The 19,271-nt window shown below is 40.5% G+C and overlaps 1 protein-coding gene across 1 annotated transcript in view; it reads right to left on the bottom strand.

The window, feature by feature from the left end:
* Window positions 1-19,271, bottom strand: part of LOC132524355 (uncharacterized) — a 188,302-nt gene that overhangs the window by 31,982 nt on the left and 137,049 nt on the right. The window lies entirely within an intron of this gene.

Consider the following 19,271-nt stretch of genomic DNA (forward strand, 5'->3'; position numbering starts at 1 on the left):
ATGTAAAACCACTCCATCGATTCTCACTGGATCTGCCGCAATGACATTTTATCAGGACAAAATGCTAATGTTGCAGTGGTTAGTGATCCTCGCATGGAATTAAAACCAATTTTAGGGTAAATGAGGTTTTCTTTCCTTGTCATTTAGTTCCCACTTACAAAATCTCTACAGGTGTGTAGGAAAGAGTCTACAAGGATTTGAAGCTATTTCTACAATAAAAACAATTCAACCAAATATACTGAACATTTCATATGTATCTGTCAATAGACTGGATAAATACAGATAAGAAAACGGGAATTAAATAAGACATGTTTCCTACATAAGGGATCGCAGTCCATGCACTGATGGGAAAACCAGAACTACCACCAACCACCATACAATGCAGTATTTATAGAGTATACTATGAAACCACAAAAGAACAATTGATTCTACAAGGGGGCATCAAGGAAGGCGTTCCACAGGACACAAGGCTTGAGTTAAACTTTACAGGTGGGTAGAAAGGGCATTCTGAGTAGAGGGAAGGGCAGAAACAAAGGAACGGCAATGACCAAGTGGGTGGTATGTCCACACCAGCAGAGCAAGGGAGCTACAGGCACAGTGATGGTGGGAGTCCGGGTATATGGCCAAGAGGGGAGGCTACTGAGGTCATACGCTACCAGAGTACAAAGGGCCTTGAGCACCAACCAACTGACAAGTCTGAACTTGAACTTGAGAACAATGCAGGCCTACTGGGGGTATTAGGCAAGAGGAAAGAACAGTTGTCAGTAGTGTAACTGCCCAAGAGAATAGAGATTGGAAAGGGAGGCTGCTTTGGGGATGTTTCAGTCACCAACATACAAGATTCTTGGCTTGTAGGGGTAACCCCTGGCTCTTCCCAAAGCCCACCCCCAAGATGAATCAGAAAACACAGATGGAACACTGATGTAGGGATAGGAACATTGATTTGGTCAAGACATGCAATGCTACTGCAAAAATAATAATCATCTGATTTCATTAATGGAATGATTTTGTGACTTTTCATTATCCTAATATGAGTACACCTTTAGAGGTGGAACTTGATCAGGTCAGCATGTGGATGGGGTCTAGTTTCTCTCCCCTCCACCTAGCCATCTCTCCATCTTTCTGCATCTCTCTCCCCCAGGGCAGCTCGACTTGCTTCGGGCCCTGCCCGGGACCTGAGGCAGGTGGGGTAGCCCAGTGCCAGGCCTGACACTAAGGAAACCTGTCCTCCTGAATCCTTTCTTTCTGTTATGGGATGTGGGCCTTCATTAGTCTTCCTCTCCGCATTGCAGTGTTAATGTCTGACACTGGTTTGGGCTTAAAGGAATCAGCCCTACTTAATGGAGGGTATTGCTTCCAGGCCATTACTCACCTAGGGGAACGGAGCCTGTTGCCTCTTCTAGCCTAGAGTAACAGAGCTCTGCACGGGGACTCAAGATCGAGGTCGCAGCTTCTAATGCCTCTGTATTTCGTCTTGCTTTGTCAATGTCCTCACTACAAGCATCTCCTTTGGGTACCACAGAGGTAGAGCAGAAGATAAGCATTATTGGGTCCTCTGGCCAAAATACACCACAATCCTTTATCTCCAAATCATCTTGGTAAGACAGTTACACTACTCAAAAGGTAGCCTGTTCCTACCTTCTTAAAGGCTCTGCTAAAACAAATTTCTGTGTATGGCAAAATCAACAGAACTTAGAGAGTGCTTGAATTTGCCAAACTAAGCCCTTTAAAGGCATCTTCACCCCACCTATTTGGTACCCTCACTGTGTCTGAAACACCGACACCACGTTGCTGGGGAGCTGTTGCTGAAAATCTGTATCACAGCTGACTGGAGGCTACTGCTAGATATTGGGGAGGGAGGCCAGTAAAGACACAGGTCAATAAAATTAATTTTACTATAATTTTTACCTGGAAGACCTAAGAGAACTAACATGTAATAGGCTACACTGTGTCCCAGACACGCAGGTGATGCACCAGTTCTATAAGCATCATTATTGCTTTGACACAGAGGCAGAAACTGAAGCACAGAGAGGTGAAGTTAATGACCCTCGACACACAACTGGCAAGTCATACGTTTGGAACACAAGACCACTTCTGTCTGAATCCCAAACTCGGGCTTTCTCTACTTCCTCCTGTGGCTTTTGAGAGAGGACAGGATAAGCTTGGGATTGCGGATGCTACTGAGATGCAGTTAGAGGGGAGCAGGAAATTCTCAGAAAGAGTGGTCAGACTGAGTGGAAGAGCCAGAAATAAGGAGCCAGAAATAAAAGGGTCAAGAGGGGGACCACACCTTGGTCCATGGTGTCAAAACCTACAGGAAGGACCCAAATGGGAAGAACTCAGCAGCTGGGAGTGGGAAGTCCCCGCAGCCCTGAGCTGGTACTACCCCCCCTCCCCGTGGCCTATGCTTTCCTGCTTTCAGCGACACCTGCTGCACTAGCATTTCTATGTCCCTCTGGCAAGTACACTGTTTACTAATAATGTCTCACAAAGGGGCAAGTATGAAAATACTACTGGGTATGGTATGGAAGATGTTTTGAACACGGATTTTTAAAGAGGAGGCAAAGGAATGTGGTTCTTTTGATAAGTTTGAATCGTTTTCAGAATAATTCAATCCAGGGCAAAGCACCCTAAAAAGAACACTTATTACGTAATTTCGCATAGGTATGGTTTCCCATACGCATCATGTGGGAAAATGATTTCATCCTTGCTTATGTGTATTATTGAAAGCCTCATTTTTAACCTCCCTGTGGTGATGTAAGCCCTCAAGCCTTTGCAAAGACCACCAAAAGACTATGTACTAACTATTACCATGTCAGCAATTATGCCAAACATTTCTAGGGAATGAATGTTTGTTTGCTACGTTCGTTACTCTTGCTTTGACAACTGTGTCAATGGCCTTTCATCGCCCTGAAACATTTAGGTCGACGGCACAGGATAATACATCATTGCGAAGGATTATTTTCCCAATAACAAAGTAACATTAAATTTTTTTAAACCAAAATACAATCAACTTATCCGATTAAATAAACCCAGTCCTAAGTCAAAAGGTCAAGGTGAGATCTGATGTCATTTAAAAGTCGCCTTCAGAAAAGATGAATAACATCTAGGTGAAAAACGTAACAAACCCAAAGGCCATGGTACACACAGTAAAACAATTAAAATAAAAACAATTCAATGGTGCGTAAGTATAATATTAAAAATTTTCTACAATTCAAGAAAGTGAATACTCGCCTTAGCCGCTCATAGAAAAATAACATAATAAAATTCCTAAGAGCTCCAAAATAAATCGAACTATTGATTGGCATTAATTTTTGGCAGGATTTGTTTGTTTATTTTCAAATGAGAATCCACAACCTTCAATACAATCAAAAATCTATTTGGCAAATGCTGTTAGGAAAAAGTATCAGTGAGCAAAAACGCTCAAAATCTCATTTAGTTTATACTCTCCGGCACAATTGTGAGGACATTAAAAATGCTTACTCTTTAGTTGCTGTGGGGTTGATTTCTAAAAACTGGCCTTAGTGATGATAATCTACCCTTTGGGGTAGACTACATCAAAATATCAAGCATCTGACTCCTCAAGCCAATTCTGTTTTCAACTGTGACAATTATTTCCTGTTTATACTTTTAAAAAATAAATATAGTTGATAAACACTTCTGAACACCAATTCTGAAAACCTTACACGTAACGATATAGTTATACACCTGCACTGGTATGTATTTATGTCTCACGCAAAAGTGTTTTGTGCTTTTATCATGAGGAAATGATAGTAATTTACCAAGTTATTTTTAATCTTTGGTCTTAACAAAACTTCAGTAGTAAATCATGGACTAACTCCCGAACCTTCTTTTTTTTTCTTAACTTCCTGCCTTTGACATGATTCTTGGACTGAATCTGGGGCTCATTCATACTTATTAACTGGAGAGAAAAGGATAAACAAACAACCCTATTAAAATTGGCATTTATCTTTGGTTTCTCTGGGGTATGCCTGTCATCTAGCAGCCTAATTCAGCTTGGCATGGCAAAAAGCCAAAATCGTCTTGAAAGCCGGTTCTCCCCGTTCCAGCAGCCTGTGAAACCAAATACATTGCAAAAAGCAGAGAGTATGGTCTGAAATAAAGCAGGTTCTCCAGCTAGTACCTCAAAGAGATGGCGCCCAGAGGGGCCCACCTCTACCACAACCTGGCTGGCGGGGCTTCTGGGGACATGGAGTGCCGACTTCTAATCCCAAGTTTAGCATCAAGTTCAGCGTACTCTTGCAAGACCAATCAACTTGTTGGGACTTGGGACCAGCTCCATGACCTCTTAAATGTCAGGGTGGCGCAAGGCAGGGATCCATCCTGATGGGAAACTTGCAGGTGAACCAGTGTGCATCCGGCCTTACCATTCAGAGAAATGAAACCACTGGTCCCTTGATAAATCAAATTAAACAGATTGAAGATGGACCATCCCCAGAAGCTTTTGAGTGTTTCAAGTGACATCGTCATCTGCTACCTTGTAAACTGGTGCAAACAACCAACAGTGGGCAAATTACACTGATGCTGGATAAATGCCATCTTACCGTCTGTCAGTGCACTGGCCATCATGCTGTCACATACATTACTGGAACATTTCATGGTACCTCGGACATGGCACATTTCATGGTTTTATAGGAGGAATAACTAGAAGTGGAAACCTAGAGATCCAGTGGGAGTACTGCTAGCTGTTCACCAAAGAGCCATTGTCCCTTCTGTCACGGAGAGGGGCTGTGAGGGAGAAGCTCCTGTCCGGGGTCTACATTTCCAGCTCCCCTTGTATCTGGGCAAGACCTTGAGATGTAAGAGAGCTAACATGTATCACTTCTTTGCCCAGATGTTTAGGAAGCAAGTGTGTGTTTCCTACACCTCTTATCTCTCCACTGTTGGCTGGATGTCAATGCCCAATGTGACTCTGGAAATCACATGGCCTGGCCTGTGTCAGTGGAGGTTCCTGAAGGGTGACAGGGAGAGAGCCTTCCCTCCATGCAAATGGTCTACATTACTAGCACTGGACCGTGATATGAGTTAGAAAGGAACTCTAATTCAGTGACATTTCTACAATTTAGGGGATTGTTCCAACAGCTAGCTCTGCTCTATCAGCGTCAGCATGTCATAAACACAATAGAAACTTTAAATTAAATCTGTTCCTCGTTGGTCCTTTTTCTGTGTCTATAATCTAAGAGGCGTAGATTTAATTTTAAAATATTAGTCCATGCAGAGCAGTACAGCAGAAGTGATTAAAGGATATTAAATAAGTCCTCTTAAAGACAATTAAAGTAACAGTGTTTTAGTTTGTTTAGGGAAGAAAAAGCATAAAGGAGGCTGGTTAAACTGTCAATGAATATATGAAGGTCCTAAAAATTTTATATTGCAGATAGTGAGAAACTATTTCTCAACTTCCCTGGATATAAACCAAACAAATACCGAAGATTTACGTGATGGTATAAAAAATAACACTGTACCTAGACCACAGGGAAGACTGAAAATAGAGTTTTTGAAACTTATAGTTACCAGTGGGGAAAAGGGAGGGAGGGATAAACTGGGAGATTGGGATTGATATATATACACTAGTATATATAAAACAGATAAACAACAAGGACCTACTGTATAGCACAGGGAACTCTTCTCAATACTCTGTAATGGCGTATATGGGAAAATAGTCTAAAAAAGAGTGGATATATGTATGTGTATAACTGATTCACTTTGCTGTACACCTGAAACTAACATAACATTTTAACTCAACTTTACTCCAATAAAATTTCTTTTTTTAAATGGCAGCAGCATAGTAAGTAGTGGGTTAAAACCTCAGCTTTTTCTTTTTTTTTTTTTTTTTTGGTGGTACGCGGGCCTCTCACTGCTGTGGTCTCTCCCGCTGCGGAGCACAGGCTCCGGACGCGCAGGCTCAGTGGCCATGGCTCACGGGCCCAGCCGCTCCGCGGCATGTGGGATTCTCCCGGACCGGCAGGCGGACTCTCAACCACTGCACCACCAGGGAAGCCCAAAACCTCAGCTTTTAAAATTCACCATCTCTTTGACTCATTAAAAGCAAATTAAATTTTTTGGGGAAAAAAAAAGAAAATAGAATTTTTGAGAGAATCTCTTAGTAGGCGAGGCTGGAAATCCACTTTTCTAACAGGCATCCCCAGGGGGTTTTGATGTATGTGGTCATGGGGCACACCACGAGCAACGTGGTAAAGATGGTTAGACAGTGAAATACGCCACTTTGTGAGGTTGTCACATTTCCTTCCTAGAAGAAAGTAGAACTCATCCACAGGGCGGAAAACAAACATCGGTCGACAAATATTACAGGCCTCTGGGAACCCAGACAGGTAAGACATGACTCCATTCCTTAAGCAGCTCACGGTCTTAGGAGAGTGACTGTGAATGTATATCCGTGTGTGTGTGTGTGTGTGTGTGTGTGTGTGTGCGCGCGCGCGCGTGCACACGCGTGCCCATATGCAGAGTAGGTTGTGAGGAAGAGGAGGGAACCAAGATGATTCCAGGTTAAATTGGGCGAGATAAGCTCTCACCCCGTGGGTGGGCAGATGTCCTCCAGTGTGGCCCCTGGTACCCCGATCTCTCCTGGGCATCCTTGTCCTGGAACACAGTCTCCAGATAATGTTACCACCAACCAAGATACAGAATGAAACAGAGGCACCCAACCCTATTCAAGAAGCAAAAGCAGTTCACTTTTACATATTTTACATATCAAACTTCCATGTGAAAGTGATGGGAAGAAAAGATGCTAAGGCAAACAAAAAAAAATGTCTAAAACCACATGGCTGTACGGGGAGCTCCTGTTAATGGGTAGTTTCAGTCTGGGATGATGAAAAAGTTCTGGAGATGGATGATGGTGATGATCATACAACAATGTGAGTGGACTTATTACCCCTGAACTATACACTTCAAAATGGTAAATTTTGTTACATATATTTTACCACAATAAAAAAACCACGGCTATAAGAACTAGACACAGCATAGAGAACTGTGTGGATACCAAGGGGGAAGGCGGGGTGGGATGAATTGGGAGATTGGGATTGACATATATACACTATTGACACTATGTATAAAATAGATAAACTAATGAGAACCTACTGTATAGCACAGGGAACACTACTCAATGCTCTGTGGTGACCTAAATGAGAAGGAAATCCAAAAAAAGAGGGGATATATGTATACATATAGCTGATTCACTTTGCTGTACAGTATAAACTAACACAATATTGTAAAGCAACTATACTCCAATAAAAATTAAAACAAACAAACATGGTTATAGATTTTCCTTCTAACTCCATAAGTTAATGAATATAATAGGATAGTTTCCAGAAAAAAAATTCAAAGTACACCTTACACTCATCAATACACTCTGTGTCCTTGAGAAGTCAGGAAAACATTAATTTATTCAACAAATATATATATATATTTTTTTTTGCGGTACGCTGGGCCTCTCACTGCTGTGGCCTCTCCCGTTGCGGAGCACAGGCTCCGGACACGCAGGCTCGGTGGCCATGGCTCACGGGCCCAGCCGCTCCGCGGCATGTGGGATCTTCCCGGACCGGGGCACGAACCCGTGTCCCCTGCATCGGCAGGCGGACTCTCAACCACTGCGTCACCAGGGAAGCCCTCAACAAATATTTAATAAGCAACCACTATGGCCCAGACACTGTTCTAGGTACTGAAGAGACAGTAGTGAGCACAATAAAATCCTGCCCTCATACAGCACTTATTTCTTCATCTCCTCATACACTCAACAAATATTTATTAAATGTCTATCACTTGCCAAGTTCTACACTGGGCACCAGAGATATAATGGTGAAAACACAGTGAATATATCCGCAAACCAGACCCTTCTTTGCCCTCATGAAGCTTCCAGGAGACTGCAGGAGACAGATATTGATTAAATAATCACAGAAATGAGTATAACATATCAACTTTGAAAAGCTGTCAAAGCAGAGATGCATGGAGCTCCTAGTGTGTGGTGATGGGAACTGGCTTCGTCAAGGAGGCTGGTCTTTCTGAAGGAAAGAATGACTGAGCTGAGTTGTGATGAACGGGGCTGGGAGGAAGTGTGGCCTGAGCAGAGCAGAGGGAAAGGGGAGTGGCCCCAGGGAGGCTGGAGAAGCAGGCAGAGGTCCGGCCGTGCGGAGCCGTGGAGATGTTTCAGTCTTTACCTAAAGGACCCTGGGAACCCATGAATGCACTTTAATGAGGCTGGGGGTGGGAAACGAATGATTTCATCAGAAATAATATTTATTTTGCTGCTCTAACAATTTTAAAATGGCCAACTGAAAATGAGGGCAGAAACAAGTGAATTCCTATACCGTTATAAAAACAGGTGAAACTCTGAAGCTTTCAGATGAAGGGTAGTATTTAACATATCAAAGAATTATCATGATCAGATGAGAAATTAGGTACAGCACTCTTTTTTAAAAATTCTTTAGTGTTGATCAAAACACAGTCTCTCTATTCTATAATCTACTAATGAAGTTGAATTTGATTAAAAGTGAGTCACGTGAATTTGCAAGCCTGGTAAAGTAGGTTGCCTACGCTTGATTAATACTGTTTCAAGTGGATACTTTGGCGGAAAAAGGGAAACCATTTGATCAAAGAAATGAAGTATATTAAACTTCACAAAATGTGATGACTTGGGCTTCTTTCATTAACACGTAAGGTGCAAATGGGACAGTTAACTAAACACTGCACTAATTTGATTAGTATTTAAGAACTTGAACAAAGACTCAAACGCACAGCATTTCTTCCTTTAAAATACGGTTATCAGTGCTGATATACACTGTTGAATGGGAAAAAAAATTCAGACTGGCATAATGCTGTGTGCTAAGAGCAGATATATAAGAGAAAAGGAAAAAACTCTACCTTCTGTATATAGTCAGGTTTGCCATATGCTGCCTATTTTAATGTGCACAGATTTAAACATTCAATAAGTAGGCGACGGACATTTCTGCATTTCAAATTCTGGACAAAAACAGGAGGTAAGGAAGCATCAAACTCTTGATTGTGTAGTTGAGCTGGTGTGACCCCTGAACAACATAGTTCATCCCAGACTATCTCTCAAAGTTCAGGAAAGTTGTATAGACTTGACCCATATAATTTGCACAATTCACCTTTTCACCAAATTGTCATGATACAATTCAGATCTGTCAGTTCACTGTCCTGCTTAAATTACCTTAAGAATGCAATGTAGATAGCCAGAAGAATGCTTCCAAGGATGCTTTAGCCACATTTGATTATAAACTACCAAAGCCCCCGTGATTTTATAGGTGCTGGGAACTACGGCTTATTTGCAGAGGTCTCTACTACTACCACTTTTGGGGACATAGCCTTCAATTTAATCTGACTTGATTTAAAACCTAGTAATTACATTCTATCAATTTACACTTTGGTCCTACAAATTTTAAAATAATTTTTAAATTGCATGTGCAAAATCCTTCTGATTTTAAAGCAAAGTTTTAAATGCCCAATGAAGTTGCCCAGTGGTATCAAAACTCTAGCTCATATTCTTAGCAGATGTTACAAACAATAAGTCAGATTGTAAAGAAAGGGATGAAAATGCAGTAAATCGGATTTAGGAACAGTATAGAAGAATGAATGCATTTCCCATAAAGGAAAGGGAGAAAATCTTTTTTAAAAAATTAAAAGTATAATTTGTGCATCTTTTGCTGTTGTTGGCACTAAACCTATCTCACCAGAAAGACGAAATGCGAAGAGGTTTGAAAAACTTTGAAACATTCGAATAAAGACTAGACATTTCTTTTTTCTTTCTTTTTGCTATCAGTTTTCAAAGTTGGCAAGTCCTTTTTGTTTCAAAATTCTCTTTAGATGCTCTAGTTTTCTAGTCTCTTCTTGATACGGGCATGAATTCACAAGCAGTCCCCTCACTTTTACTCTTCCCCACGACTTCCTGAGTAGTTGCCATGCTCATTGAACTGAATTTGAGGTCTTTTCATAATACTGCTCTGGAAGGAGAAAGGAATGAACCACAACAGAAACAAAACTAAATGGGTTCCAAATACAACTCTGATGTCACTTCAGTGATGTTTCCATAATATTGACTAACACCCAGGACCTCCAAGTGAGGACTGTGTCTCCATTTCTCGGTTGTCTATGCAAGCACTAATTTTCAACCTTAGTTGTACTGATTTTTTGAGCCAAAGGGAACTTTCTGAGCATAAAAAGGAAACGAAACAAAAAGCAAAGGAATCAAACAGGATTTCAGTTATGGCTTGGTAGAACCCCAAATCACACCTAAGCCTACCAATATAGATTTCTCCCTAGGAGTATCTGAGTTGAGTGGCCTAATCCTGGTCAATACCAAAATGGCTTTGGGAGTCTCAGACCTCTCAGGTCTCTAAATCAGCCTCCCAACTTGAGAGTTTGAAACCCTGGTCTTACAGAAACCTGAATACTATTAGTTCCAGCTCACTGACCAAAGTTAAGTCCAAATATGAAGTTGTCCATTTAAAAAGAGGTCATCTTTCATGCAACATGCCCTGTATTAAATGAACCATTATTTCTAAATAAAGCAATCAAATTATGAATTCAATAGCTTACCAGGTGACATTACGCAAATCACTTCCTCCCTGGGTACAAAACGGAGTTAATAACCCTGACCTACTGCCTAAGGTCTCTGGGAACAATTCATTTAGGAATTGTCTAAGCGCTGTATAAATGTTACTGGCGTTATGAAAGCTTGGTTTTATTGTCATTGGAACACCACCATCCTAAAAAGGAATTCAGAGGTTTGGTCAGAGGTGAACTAACAAGGCAAGGTCTATGCTAATACAAGTGCCCTCTGACCTTGGATCACTGAGCTTGAAAAATCACACAGATCAGAATGTAAATGAAGTTTGCATTTTCAGAGACACAGTTTTTGTTAATTGCTTTCCTATTCAAGTCCTTTGCTTTGAAAATCATTACTCTGGAAGCAAAACAACCGTTCTATTTTCAATCCCCCCCTTTTTGTTTTGTATTATTCTCACTGCTATCCCCAGCATCATTTGCATGAAAGCATGACACTGAAGGCATCCGAGGCCTTTCTTTCTGAATCAACTATCTGGCACGCCCAGGAAACATGCCTGTCAGTAGACATGGGCTGTGCAGAAATCAAATTTCTTTCCTTTTCAGGTTTTTTAAAAATTATGTGATTCCCAGACTGTCATCACTTTTAGAGAAAGTCAGTTCCCTTTCCCCAGTTAAAAGTTCCATGATTCATTTGTTTATCTGACAAATAGTTACTGAGTACCTAGTCTGTACCAGGCACTGTCCCAGGTGCTGGAGAGAGCAATGAATCAACAAGGCAGAAATCCCCGCTCTCATGTAGCTTATATTCCAGTGGGTGAAGACAAGTAGAAAGCAAGATAAATAATTGAATAAACAGAATATATTCGAATTAAAAAACAAAGTACGGTGAGAGGATGGGAGGGCAGAGATGGGAAGGGGTTGACATTCTAAATATGATGGTCAGGGGAAAACTTGAGAAGGTGTGATCTGAGTACAGCTTTGAGGGAGGTGAGTGTGAAAGCTACTGGGGAAGGGTTTTGCGGGTATGGCGAGAGTTCCAGGGACATGGAAGGGCCCTGAGGTATGAGTCTGCGTGTCTGAGAACACCAAGAAGGTCAGGGTGGCTGAAGGGAGTGAGCAAGGGAGACAAAAGCAGGAGATGAAAGCAGAGACGGAATGGGGTACCAGATGAGCTTGGGCTGGTACATCATTGCAAGGCCTCTGGCTTTCACTCTGAGTGAAGTGGAAAGCCCTTGAGAGGTTCTGAGAAGAAGAGTGACATGATCTGAGGTCCATTTGAAAGGCTAAAACAGGCTGCATTGAGAATAGGCTGCAGGGGAGCACAGGAAAGACAGGGAAAACGATGTAAAAGGCTACTGCAATAGCTCAGCGCAGATATTAGTGGCTTGATCCACTGGGGGTGGCACAGGGGTAGAGCTTCACAGCTTTCAGTCAGTAATCACATCCTTTTCTTCATCTAGCTGTGGTTTCTTATGTGAATTAGTTCACTCTCTGAGAAAGTAATTTTTCTTTAAAGCATTCCCTTCCATACCCTTCCTGTCAATAATAACGCTTTCCCTCCCATCACAACATCTTAGGTAGGGTCAAACATGCCACATTTGGATGTAGTCAAGTCAGCAAGTAAACTACAGTTAAAAGATAAACTGAGGGGGCTTCCCTGGTGGCGCAGTGGTTGAGAGTCCGCCTGCCGATGCAGGGGACACAAGTTCGTGCCCCGGTCCGGGAAGATCCCACATGCCGCGGAGCGGCTGGGCCCGTGAGCCGTGGCCGCTGAGCCTGCGCGTCTGGAGCCTGTGCTCTGCAACGGGAAAGGCCATGACAGTGAGAGGCCCGCGTACCTCAAAAAAAAAGAAAAAGATAAACTGAGGCATGTTAAAATTGTTTGAGTTTATTATTTGAGAGAAAATCTATTAAAATCAGGCAACACCCAACCTAGCAGCTAGAAAGGGGCTCCAAGGAGCTGTGCAAAATGAAAGACCTTGATAGGCAGAAGGGAGCAGGAATAAGGAAGTTACACCAGGAAAACAGCAGGTTAGTTATTATAAAGTTACTTTCCTTTAGGGAGTAGCAAGGTCTATCAGGCAGGTTACCTCACTAGGGCTGACCAGGTAACTCTTCATTGGCTGGTTTAAGATTCCACTTCTGTGCAAATCGAAACTACAATGAGATACCACCTCACACTGGTCAGAATGGCCATCATTAGAAAGTCTACAAATAACAAATGCTGGAGAGGGTGTGGAGAAAAGGGAACTCTTCTACACTGCTGGTGGGAATGTAAATTGGTGCAGCCACTATGGAAAACAATATGGAGGGTCCTTAAAAAACTAAAAACAGAGCTACCATATGATCCAGCAATCCCACTCCTGGGCATATATCTGGACAAAACTATAATTCAAAAAGATACATGCACCCCTACATTCATAGCAGCACTATTTACAAGACATGGAAGCAACCTAAGTGTCCATCAACAGATGAACGGATAAAGAAAATGTAGTAGATGTATATACAATGGAATACTAACTCAGCCATAAAAAGGACTGAAATAATGCCATTTGCAGCAACGTGGATGGACCTAGAGATTATAATACTAAGTGAAGTAATCAGACAGAGAAAGACAAATACCATGTGATATCACTTACACGTGGAATCTAACATATGACACAAATGAACTTACCTATGAAACAGACTCACCTAGAGAACAGATTTCTGGTGGCCAAGGGGGAGGGAAGTGGGGGAGGGATGAATTGGGAGTTTGGGATTAGCAGACGCAAACTATTATATATAGACTGGATAAACAACAAGGTCCTACTGTATAACACAGGGAACTATATTCAATAGCCTGTGATAAACCATATTGGAAAACAATTTTTAAAAGAACATATATATGTTGTAAAGCAGAAACCAACACACCACCGTAAAGCAATTATACTCCAATAAAGATGTTAAAAAAAAGAACATATATATATATAATATGTATACATATATATGTATAACTGAATCACTTTGCTGTACAGCAGAAATTAACACAACATTGTAAATCAACTATACTTCAACAAAATAAATTAAAAAAATAACAACAGGTGATACAAAAAAAGATTTCATTTCTAGGAGAGCTGAAACTGCAATTAAGTCTGAGTTTGGTGACGTTAGGCTTATTTAGCATAAGTGACTCCATTTTCAGCCTGTTGTCTTTTATTTTTTTGAATTTTATTTTTTTATACAGCAAGTTCTTATTAGTTATCTTTTTTTTTATTGGAGTATAACTGCTTTACAATCATGTGTTAGTTTCTGCTTTATAACAAAGTGAATCAGCTATACATATACATATATCAGCATATCTCCTCCCTCTTGCATCTCCCTCCCACCCTCCATCTCCCACCCTCCATATCCCACCCCCCAGGTGGACACAAAGCACTGAGCTGATCTCCCTGTGCTATGCAGCTGCTTCCCACTAGCTATCTATTTTACATTTGGTAGTGTATATATGTCCATGCCACTCTCTCACTTCTTCCCAGCTTACCCTTCCCCCTCCCCGTGTCCTCAAGTCCATTCTCTATGTCTGCATCTTTATTCCTGTCCTGCCCCTAGGCTTTTCAGAAACTTTTTTTTTTTTACGATTCCATATATATGTGTTAGCATACGGTATTTGTTTTCCTCTTTCTGACTTACTTCACACTGTATGACAGACTCTAGGTCCATCCACCTCACAACAAATAACTCAATTTTGTTTCTTTTTATGGCTGAGTAATATTCCATTGTATATATGTACCACATCTTCTTTATCCATTCATCTGTTGATGGACACTTAGGTTGCTTCCATGTCCTGGCTATTGTAAATAGAGCTGCAGTGAACATTGTGGTACATGACTCCTTTTGAATTATGGTTTTCTCAAGGTATATGCCCAGTAGTGGGATTGCTGGGTCATATGGTAGTTCTATTTTTAGTTTTTTAAGGAACCTCCATACTGTTCTCCATAGTGGCTGTATCAATTTACATTCCTACCTACAGTGCAAGAGGGTTCCCTTTTCTCCACACCCTCGCCAGCATTTATTGTTTGTAGATTTTTTGATGATGGCCATTCTGACAGGTGTGAGGTAATAGCTCACTGTAGTTTTGATTTGCATTTCTCTAATAATTAGTGATGTTGAGCAGCTTTTCATGTGCTTCTTGGCCATCTGTATGTCTTCTTTGGAGAAATGTCTATTTAGGTCTTCTGGCCATTTTTTGATTGGGCTGTTTGTTTTTTTAATATTGAGCTGCATGAGCTGTTTAAATATTTTGGAGATTAGTCCTTTGTCTGTTGATTAGTTTGCAAATATTTTCTCCCATTCTGAGGGTTGTCTTTTCATCTTGTTTGTACTTTCCTTTGCTTTGTAAAAGCTTTTAAGTTTCATTAGGTCCCATTTGTTTATTTTTGTTTTTATTTCCATTACTCTAGGAGGTAGATCAAAAAAGATCTTGCTGGGATCTATGTCAAAGAGTGTCCTTCCTATGTTTCCCTCTAAGAGTTTTATGGTGTCTGGTCTTACATTTAGGTCTGTAATCCATTTTGAGTTTATTTTTGTGTATGGTGTTAGGGAGTGTTCTGATTCCATTCTTTTACATGTAGCTGTCCAGTTTTCCCAGCCCTGTTTATTGAAAAGACTGTCTTTTCTCCATTGTATATCCTTGCCTCCTTTTTCATAGATTAGTTGACCATAGGTGCATGGGTTTATCTCTGGGCTTTCTATCCTGTTCCATTGATCTGTATTTCTGTTTTTGTGCCAGTACCATATTGCCTTGATTACCGTAGCTTTGTAGTATAGTCTGAAGTTAGGGAGCCTGATTCCTCCAGCTCCGTTTTTCTTTCTCAAATGGCTTTGCCTATTCAGGGTCTTTTGTGTTTCCATACAAATTGTGAAATGTTCTGTTCTAGTTCTGTGAAAAATGCCATTGGTTGTTTGATAGGGATTACATTGAATCTGTAGATTGCTTTGGGTAGTAGAGTTATTTTCACAATATTGATTCTTCCAATCCAAGAACATGGTATATCTCTCCATCTGTTTGTGTCATATTTGATTTCTTTCATCAGTGTCTGAGTATAGGTCTTTTACCTCCTTAGGTAGGTTTATTCCTAGGTATTTTATTCTTTTTGTTGCAATGGTGAATGCGATTGTTTCCTTAATTTCTCTTTCTGATCTTTCATTGTTAGTGTATAGAAATGCAAGAGATTTCTGTGCATTAATTTTGTATCCTGAAACTTTACCAAATTCATTGATTAGCTGTAGTAGTGTTCTGGTAGGATCTTTAGGATTTTCTATGTATAGTATCATGTCAGCTGCAAACAGTGACAGTTTTACTTCTTCTTTTCAAGTTTGTATTCCTTTTATTTCTCTTTCTTCTATGATTGCCGTGGCTAGGACTTCCAAAACTATTTTGAATAATAGTGGTGAGAGTGGACATTCTTGTCTTGTTCCTGATCTTAGAGGAAATGCTTTCAGTTTTTCACCACTGAGAATGAAGTTTGCTGTAGGTTTGTCATATATGGCCTTTATTATGTTTAGATAGGTTCCCTCTATGCCCACTTTCTGGAGAGTTTTTATCATAAATAGGTGTTGAATTTTGTCAAAAGCTTTTTCTGTATCTATTGTGATGATTGTTGTCTTATTTTTAACACTACTCTCCAAAAGCACAAATGGGGCCTCCCTGGTGGCGCAGTGGTTGAGAGTCCACCTGCCGATGCAGGGGACACGGGTTCGTGCCCTGGTCCGGGAAGATTCCACATGCCGCGGAGCGGCTGGGCCCATGAGCCATGGCCACTGAGCCTGCGCGTCCGGAGCCTGTGCTCCGCAACGGGAGAGGCCACAACAGTGAGAGGCCCGCGTACCGCAAAAAAACAACAAAAAAAAGCACAAATGACTTGATACGGTTCTACTGAAGTTCTCAGTAAAGACACCTGCCACTCTTCAACAAGTACTGCATTGCAGTATAGACTGTGGAGTGAAAGCCTCCCTCTGAAGAGGGTGGGGGGTAAGGAGGGACTGGAGTGGGTTCAGAAGTCTGGGATGAGGCCAGTAGCTCTACAAATGTGCTTGCATTTCAAGTTTATTAAGTCCCATCAGTAAGGCACAAAGACATGTTTGGAAGCAAATTGTTATTCTGTTTTCATATGTTCTTATGTGTGTATAAGCCAAAGAAATGCTCACTGCCTTTTAACTCTTGTATGTGTAAACTTTAGTACTCCTTTTAAAAAATCTTTAGCTGGGGCTACTATAATCAGACACCATGTACCAGGAAAATCTAAGCCCTGAGCCCTGATTGCCAAGAAACAAGGACAGACACTCCCTTCTCCAAACAGAAAGGAGGCGGCTGCACTCAAGCATAACTCCATGTACTCTAGGAAGGTGACTGGCCATGCCAACAGCCAAAGAGAAGATTCTGAAATAGCCCTTGTGGGAAAAGGAGGAAACCACATCACTGTTTTCAACCAACCTAGAGGGAAAGTTCTTGGCAACTTCAGGACCTGTGGTGAAGGAGGAATGTGTAACAAGAGTTCTTGGAGTACCATGGCGTGTTCTCTAGGTAGGTGGGAGAACTCTCACTTCTCATCTGGGTCTCATTTTTTGCAGAAGAATTGAGCATGAGAATTTCTTTTTTTTTTTTTAAAATTTATTTTATTGAAGTATAGTTGATTTACTATGTTGTGTTAATTTCTACTGTACAGCAAAGTGATTCAGTTATACATATATAGGTTTCTATATATTCTTTTTCATATTCTTTTCATTATGGCTTATCACAGGATATTGAATATAGTTCCTTGTACTATACAGTAGGACTTTGTTATTTATGCCGAGAATTTCATTCTGTAAATGAAGTGATATGTGGCCTTTATAAGTGGATTATTACTTTAAATAAATTATCTCTTTTATTCATTTTGGGGGACCAGAAAAAAAAATACATCTTGACATTTAGAAAAACAAAGTTTTCCTGAGTTTGGGGTCCTATACTGTGTTCTAGTTCCTCCGAGTATTTGCATTGCCTGCTCCCTCATCTCCTTCAGGGTTTGATTCAATGTCATCTTCTCGATGAAACCTTCTGTGGCTGCCATGTCCCAAATGGCAACCTACATTCAACTCCCTATCTCCTTTACCTGCTTTATTTTTCTCCTTAGAACTAATCATCTAACATATTACATTTTTGATTGATTGACTGATTCTGTTTATAGTCTTGTGCACTGGAACATAGCTTCACAAGGACAGAAATTTTGTCTGCTTTGCTCATGCCATATTCCCAGTTCCTAGAAAGATGACCAACACATCAACAAATATCTACTGAATGAATGAATGAGTTCCACAGAGTGCATCAAATTAACACAGTGCTAACCTGAAATGTTATATTTAAAAGATCAGTTTTGGCTAGCACATGCATACAAAGTTTTTCTGGAAGGATACACAGGAGACTGAAATTAGCATTTACCTTGGGGGAGGGTTGAGGGGGGAGAAATTTACATATTATTTCACAGCTGTGCTATTCACATCTTTAGATCATTGGAATTTTTATTGTCACTCAGAGATGTCTGGGTGATGTGAATTATGGGCCATTTAAAATTCTTTTTAGGTACACAAATAAGAAATGCTGGAGAGGGTGTGGAGAAAAAGGAACCCTCCTACACAGTGGTGGGAATGTTAAGTTGGTGCAGGTACTATGGAAAACAGTATGGAGGTTCCTCAAAAAAACTAAAAATAGAGTTACCATATGATCCAGCAATCCTACTCCTGGGCATATATCTGGACAAAACTCTAATTCAAAAAGATACATGCACCCCTGTGTTCATAGCAGCACTATTCACAATAGGTAAGACATGGAAACACGTAAATGTCCATCAACAGATGAATGGATAAAGAAGATGTGGTACATTTATACAATGGAATACTATTCGGCCATAAAAAAGAATGAAATAATGCCATTTGTAGCAACGTGGATGGACTTAGAGATTACCATACTAAGTGAAGTCAGAAAGAGAAAGACAAATACCATATGATATCACTTATATATGGGATCTAAAATATGGCACAAATGAACATATCTATGAAACAGAAACAGACTCACAGATAGAGAACAGACTTGTGGTTGCCAAGGGGGAGAGGTGAAGGAGGGATGGATTGGGAGTTTGGGGTCAGCAGATGCAAACTATTACATATGGAATGGATAAACAATGAGGTCCTACTGTATAGCACAGGGAATTATATTCAATATACTCTGATAAACCATAATGGAAAATAATATGAAAAAGAACATATGTATATGTATAACTGAACCACTTTCCTGCAAAGCAGAAATTAACACAACATTGTAAATCAACTATACTTCAATAAATAAATAAATAACATTATTTTTACAATGTTCAACAGTAAGAAAACTAATAAATGTCCATTTAACATTAGTTAACCACATATATGTGTAAAAGACTACACATAAAGATACCCAGTGTATTTGATGAGACATGCAAAGTTAATACACAAAGATACACTGAATAACTCTTCTACTTTTTGAGTGCTCAAAGATCTCAAACATAACAGGATTAACAAATCTGGCTTGAGAGGTATGTTGGTACCAAAGACAAGTGTAGCTAACAAGGACTTCCCAATCATCAGTACACTCTGAACTCTGAAGAAGGAAGTAGGTGAGCGCATTCTTCCAATTTTATTTACACTAATGACATGGTAGCGAG

This window comes from Lagenorhynchus albirostris, chromosome 8, assembly GCF_949774975.1.
Source record: "Lagenorhynchus albirostris chromosome 8, mLagAlb1.1, whole genome shotgun sequence".
Classification (NCBI taxonomy): domain Eukaryota; kingdom Metazoa; phylum Chordata; class Mammalia; order Artiodactyla; family Delphinidae; genus Lagenorhynchus; species Lagenorhynchus albirostris.